Source organism: Pinus tabuliformis, chromosome 7 (assembly GCF_031772625.1).
Source record: "Pinus tabuliformis cultivar Carrire ecotype Pingquan chromosome 7, CPIR1, whole genome shotgun sequence".
Taxonomy (NCBI): domain Eukaryota; kingdom Viridiplantae; phylum Streptophyta; class Pinopsida; order Pinales; family Pinaceae; genus Pinus; species Pinus tabuliformis.
In genome coordinates, this window is record NC_142293.1 from 1,277,680,224 (window position 1) to 1,277,687,788 (window position 7,565).

The window sequence follows — 7,565 nt, forward strand, 5'->3', positions numbered from 1 at the left end:
GGTGGAGGCACAGTCCAGGGTGATAGCATATATCCTCTTTGAATAAATGACTTGAATGTGGTAATCAAATTTTTCCATAGTTTATTCTTTTGTGGAACCAATGGGAATTAGAAGAGAAAATTCAACATGGTTATTAAATTGTTATCGGGTTAAATTTATTTTGTGAGCTATTGGTATTCCATGTTTGTTATGTCTGGTCCATTCAATTGCAAGAATGAGCGATGAATTTCATAAATAATGTTATATTATAGTTGTTTTTTTAATGTGTAAGTTAAGTATTGATATTATTACTTCAGTAGTTTTATCTTTTTTTTAACAAATCATATTAATAATATAAGATATTATAAGGAGGTCATCAACCCCACCTAGAAGATCAAAAATATCTCTCTGTTTTAACTGGATCAAAGAGAAAATTAATATAACCAAGACTAGAACGAACTCTCATGAGCTCCATAGTGAAAAGGGTCATTGGGTAGTTCCTAAAACACCATGGATGGAAAGGTTCTGCCATCTCTGTGAGAATATGAACATTGACGATGAAAATCACTTCCTCTTAGAGTGCCCCATGTACAACCACATTAGATCTCAATTTCAATATCTTTGTTGCAATACTGACCTTCCTAGCCTTTTACGTTGTCAACAATACAGTGAACTTAGGAGGCTTCTCTCCAAGCTTTTTGAGCATAGGAATAAAATCTTAAATCAAACTAAATAATTCATTTCTTTAGGTCCAATAGACCAAAGTTTGGTCTCAGTAGACGTTAACCATCATCATCATCATCCATTGATATAGGTTTAGATTAATCATATTTAATAATGTCATTGTGCTAGTTGTAAATTATAAATCAATAGCAGGTTCTAGCCTAGTGACATCATGAATTTAGGTGACTATGCATGAGTTTATATTTTAAATATGTTTTTTTTTTAATTCGAATATTTATGTCTAATTCAGCTACACATGTAATTGTGAATGAAAAATAAATTCTTGTAATAATTGAATATTTCAAATTGATATTTATATTGATATATAAGTGTGTCTATTTTGGAGCAGGTTTCAAACAATTCTATTTAATTAACGAATTTTTGCAATTTAACTTGTAAAGAATATTATCGAATATTTTTAATAGTTTTTCTATCTTTTTATTGTAACCAATTAATTAAAAAAATGTTATATGAACATGAGTTATTGTTTTCTCCGTATGAGGTATTTAACAAGCCATCGTATTCTAACAAAGCTCCCAACTTAAGTTATTTGATGTTTATCAATGTTTACAAGCCATTTAATTTGTATATATCCCTTAGTTAATATTTATATGAATGACACCTCCATTTGTAAAATATGTGTTTGTACAAGAATATACATTTATATTATTTTAATATATCAACTCACAAATAAACAAGTGTTGGAGGGCATTATGTTTTGGGTAAAATGACATAATCAATAGACAAATATAATCCTATAGTCTCATTTTGGTGAATTGAAATGTGAAGTGAATAAATTAATTGATTAAAAAATTGGTTTTCTGAAATTCTTTCATTGCTCAAGTAGTGAATCCGAACTCTATATAAAAACAAAAATTATGTTCATATAATACAATATACTTTATCAACAAATAATCTATTGCTTACAAAATTAAATATTATTTTATAAAAAAAATGACATATATATTAAATAATACATTTTGAGAAAACATTAATAATTTAAAATAAAATAAATACCTTTGTTGAGTATAAGTGTGCATGTGCATGTGTGTGTGTGTGTGTGTGTGTATCATGGAAGTGAACGTAGAGATTATTCAACCATATCCAAAACCTTTAATCTAGAATTATGTGTTGAAACTGTGAATATTTGATACCAACATAGATCCATCTTAAGCATGGATCTAACATGAGCCCATAGGAATGAAATTTTTTAGGTGCAAACTTATTTTAGAGTGCAAAAAATAATGTGTAATTTTTTATTGTTTAAATTGTATTTTTGAATGTTATAGAGATTACATAACATGTGTATTGAATCATTTTAAGTAAATGTCAATTTTAATTCATATTAAAATATTTTATTGATATATCACATTGGATATTGTATTCTATACAATATTAAAATATTTTCTTTTAAAAATTTTGACATATAAAGTTTCTATCATATGTTAAAATATTTTTGAATACTATAAGATTTAAACATATTACTAATATTTTTTTTACTTCTAATTCATTTACATGAAATTATATTAGGCCATATGGAAAACTAATTAAATATGCATAACATGTTTTTTTTTCTTTTTTGTTATGACATTGTTTTTCTATTTAGAGAATATTTTATTTTTATTTTAAGAGAGACTAGCATACTTAAACATGCTCTTCACATAAGGTTATAGAATGATCATGTCGGTTCAATAAAATTTAATCTTTGATTTGCGACTATTATTAAGAATATGTTAAAATTGTGCAGACTAAATACTATTTTTTACGAGATACAATTTCAAGCAAAATTGTGATTTTTTTGTTATTTAAAATACATTATTTTGCTACATTAACTGATTCGAAAAACCCTTGTTGTTGAAATTGAATATTGTAGATTAAAAAACCCAAAATCAAAATTTTTTAAAATCTGTGTTGGGCTTGGTTAAAAGTGACCAGAAAAATAACCCTAAAAAAATTGTTTCTTCTATTAACTGGGCTATGCCTCTAAGAATATTTCATAGAGATTACAAGCTATCACTCATCTAATAATTACAGATGATCAAATTTAGATTATGAAAATTTTGTTTGAAAATAAATATACGCATAAACATAATAGATTGTATCTAAAAACTTATTCACAAAATTATACATAATGTCAATTCGCTTTAATATATCTATTATTTAAAATCAAATACAATTATTATGTTCAAAATAATAAAAAATATACTCAAATACAAAAATTTCAATAATACATTAATCACTGGAACGTCAGGAGGTAACTCAAATCAAATTTGTTTATTCATTTAGATTTCTCATAGTTATATACATGAGGGAGTGACTCTTGGGTTTCATCTCCTGATGACTCTTCCTTTTCCATTATTTATTATTTACACAATCTTACAGTTGTTCACCCAATTGCCATGATTAGGTGTCAACACCCCCCCCCCTAATCTGAAGGGATGTTGGTGAGTCCAAGCATCGTTCTGAATATTTCAAGATTTTCTCTTCGAAGTGATTTGGTGAAGATGTCTGCAATATTCTCATTAGTGGAACAATGGCATAGATGGATTGTCTTGGCCTCAACATGATGTCAAATCAGATGGTATTTTTTATTGATGTGCTTTGTTTGATCATGGAAATTTGGGTTCTTGGAAAACTTTATTGCAGAGGTGTTTTCAATCATGAGTGGAGTCGAATGTACTTTTTGTACCTACAAATCTTCCAAGATTTCTTGAGCCAGATAATTTCTTTTGTTGCCTCAGATATTGCCACATACTTTGCCTCTGTTGTGGAATCTTCTGGAACTGATTTCTTTCTTGATCTCCATGAGACAATTCCTGATCCAAGACTCATAGCATAACCAGAAGTACATATTGGTGGAGGGTAAACTCGCACATACCCAGAGTATGCATTTAATCATGATGCATCCACAACTGTCCCAATTCATTTGAATCTACAATGTAGTCAAATATTCAGACCTTAAATGGTCAAGGCCCCTTTATAAGCCCCTTTTTATCGGAACCAATCATCTCACCTGAAACCTCCTATCGGGAGTTTCTAAACAACCCTCATAAACCTTGGCCACTTATATATTCTTCCACTTTCCATTAGTTATACGTATTTAACGTATAACCTTCATATCAGCACTATTCTCATTTAAATCCATTTACAAAGGAATTACTTCGCAAACATATCTTTTGGCTTTAATATGGCTTTAGCACAAATTCCAACACTTTACGTTTATCGATAATCATCTAATCGGCTTCCCCGCGGTCATAACGCATATCAACAAAACCGCCGACCCATATGGGAACACATATATAGGGATCTTAAATCCTATACAACGGCATTCAAAACTATTGTCGGGTCCCCGCTTACCATCCAATTTCGATCTCCGAAGCCCTGACACCCGATTACAGATAAATCCTAACACCGATCACCGATATATCGCTATCAGCGATATCGCAAGTCTGCTAAACACTGCCGCTAACCTTTACACCTTCGATCGCTGATATGAAATTTAATCGTGACCGTTGATCTCGCCATGATACAATGGTCCATGATTAACCACTGCTCGCTCTTCACAAACCTCCAAGGCTCATTTCAACAACTTAAAAGGATTTTTTTGCCAACGCGACTTAATCTTGGCCATTGATCTTAATGATCCAATGGCTGCTAAGCGTCCATCCTTCACTTTTCCACTCGACTCTTTGTACTTATTTTTTCCAAGTTTTTTCGTTGCGACTCTTCCTTCTGGGATTAACTTCTCACACTCCTTTGATCTCTGCCCTTGCAAATCTCTTCAACTCCGTCTTCTGCTTCCACTTCTTAGCTTCTTCTAATTTGAACTCTTAAGCGCACCCTTGCTACGTTATTCCTCCAAAGCTTCCTCTGTCTCTTCACTTGGATTCGAAGTCCATTGTGATTCCTATGAATCACTCCTCTTTCTGTGCCCTTCAGAATTCTACTTGCAACCTGTTGCAGATCCTACGAATTCACAGTAAACTCATACATGGAATACTTCAATATTCTGACACAGTCAGGAATTAACTCTTCATATATTAATGTAAAAACAACGATTACATTTAATACTCTTCGGTCTCACACACACACACAGAGGCCTAATTCTACTATTAGTGGCCTCTTCCTCCTGCCTGTAGGCTTACATATATTTATATAGAAACATTGGATAAGATAATTGAAGGGTTCGATCAATCCTCTAACAAAAGCCTGAAGCTCGCTACATGCATGCATATGTGGCAGATAAGTCTCCTTGAGACTTTATCCATTCCATCGTTTCCTCTTTTTTCAAACAGAAAAGTCTTCTTATCAGCTTCCCATTTAAAGCCTAAAAGCTCTCTCTTGTTCCTAGAATCATGGAACTATTAAAGAGTTGGATTTGACTTCTACCACTCATGTTCTCATTTATTTATTTTGAGAGCATTTACATATTCTCCCATTATCTAATTAAATCAATTAGAATCCTAAATATTACATTGACTTGAGACTTAGGAAAACTATTTCCTAAAATGCATGACCCCCTATGTCTACTATTTACAACAATTTTCCTTGGGCTAAATGCTCTTGCATCAGACTCCCTAAGTAGAAGATATTCATGATCTCCTGATCATGTGTCTTCTGAGCTTTGTCTTTGTGGATCCCACAATTTGTTCTATAACTGTCTAGATGCTTTGTTCCCTTGTTGCTGCTGCATTTTTGCTGTCTTTTTCTCCATGTTCTTATTCTTGTCAATCAACTTCAAACTCTGATTGATCATCCTTCCTACTGCTACCATTCTCCTCCATTTGAATTGCTTCATCATCTACTGCCATATTTCTTCAATTTCTATGTCCAACATATCTTTGGGTTGGTCCATCTTCTGCTTTGTATTTCTATCTCTTTCTCTTTGTTTCAAGTTACTGTTTTTGTCTTCTATGCTGTCTTTTCTTGCTTCAACTGTTGTTGTGACTCCTATGCTGACTTCTCTTTCATTTGCTCCAACTTTTGGTTTGTTTGCTACCTCCCTATCATCCTTACCCTCTTTCATAATTGAATCATGATTGTTCAACATTTTCTCTAGAAAATTATCTTCTTTATTCCATGGATTGACTTCTTCCATAGAATTATCTTCATTCACCTTTATTTGGCTGTTCACTTGTGCCAAATCTCCTCCATCATTTGCAACAAAACCTGCACACTCAAAACACTTGTTAAAATTAAAAACATAAGGATGTTATGCCTTATATTCCTTTGGCAACAATTTAGTTTGCTGCTCTATTTTCTCCTTCTCCTATGTCAGCACATCATTATGTTGATTCGAATTCTCAGTAGAATTCATGAGACTGTCATTTAGTCTCTCTTCCACACCATCTGTTCTAATGATGTCTTCCTGCCTGGGTTCACAGTAGTGAACTTCTCCTTCTTTAGCCTGATGCTGGTTATCTTCAATTTGAAATTGTTTGATTCCTACTGCCTCTTTACCATCTTCAAACAATCTCTACTCAATCTCTCTGATCACATATTCATACTCATTCATGATTTTTAATGAACCTGCAAAAAAATTATTGCATCTTCCTATCTCCATGGCTACTTGAGACACATCTTCTTCTTCAGAAACTACAACTGTAGCTTTTGTTCTACCGTCAGGTTCTCCCATCAGTTTCTCCAGCAGATTTAATTTCCTCTTCACACTTAGCAAGCACTTCATCACAATGCTCTCTTCTTCGAGATTCATCCTTCACATGTTGTGTTACAGTATTAAAACATTTTCTTCCTTTGACCCTTGTAATCTCAAGGTCTTTTTGCGGTAGCAAATCACTACTTCCCTCATTCAAGAGGTTTTCTCCATTATACTTTGTTCTCATATAATACTCCTCCAAACTTTCGACATCTTCAAAAGACTGTCCATCATCTTCAAAACACTCCTTTGTTAGTGTTCCTTTTCCCAAGGTTAAATCCTTTGCATAGGGTTCCTCCTTCTGAACATATTTCAATATATGTCCTTCTTCCCTATTGTCTCTCTCAACAGTTTCCATGGCTATCTCCACTGTGCCTATCATCATAGTGAATTGATGATCCTTTACTATGTTTTCAGCTAACATAGTATCTTCCTCAGTTTGCCTTCAGTCCCTTGTTGTTCTAAATCTTTCAGATGATTTAGAAATTTTGCGATTGTCTCCTCTTCAATCTCTTCAAACCCTTCACTTAGTTGTTTGATATCTTTCTCCAGTTGTATATGAGATCTATCTATCTCATCTTTTTCCAAAACACAATTTTGATTCTGCCATTCTTCTTCCTGTTTTATGACAATATCAGCCAATTGTCCTTCACCTGTAAACATAAATAAATTGTTAGATTTAAAATCATCAGACCTTTTGGTCTCACTTGAAGTTTTAGTCTTCAAGTCTTCATCTTCACTTTCTGCCAGAAATTCTCCTTCTTCTAGTTCACAAATGTACTCTTCCATTTCCATTTCCAACTCAGCTTCCTTTAGTTTTTACATCAGCCACTTCACTTGCTTTTGTTGTAGCCTTCTCTACATCTCATGCCATTCCACTGACTTCTTCCTCAAAACCCAACCTAGTCTTTGGCTTTCCTCAAGCATTCTCCTTAATGCATTGAGTTGTTCTTTTAATTCAGCAAACTCTTTTTTAATTTCTTCTTGACTCATCCTCTTGCCATTTTCTTTGGCATCCTCTTTCTTATATCCTCTGCTATGGATTCTCTCTGAACCTCTGCTATGACTATTAGTAGTCATCTTCTTCTCTTCTTTCTTAATGAGCTCCTTTCCAAGAAGCCTCTACAACATCTAGTCCTCTTTGCTACAATCTTACCTCACTAAGCTCTACCCACTCAGTCTATTGGTAAGCATGGGTCCTCTGTCT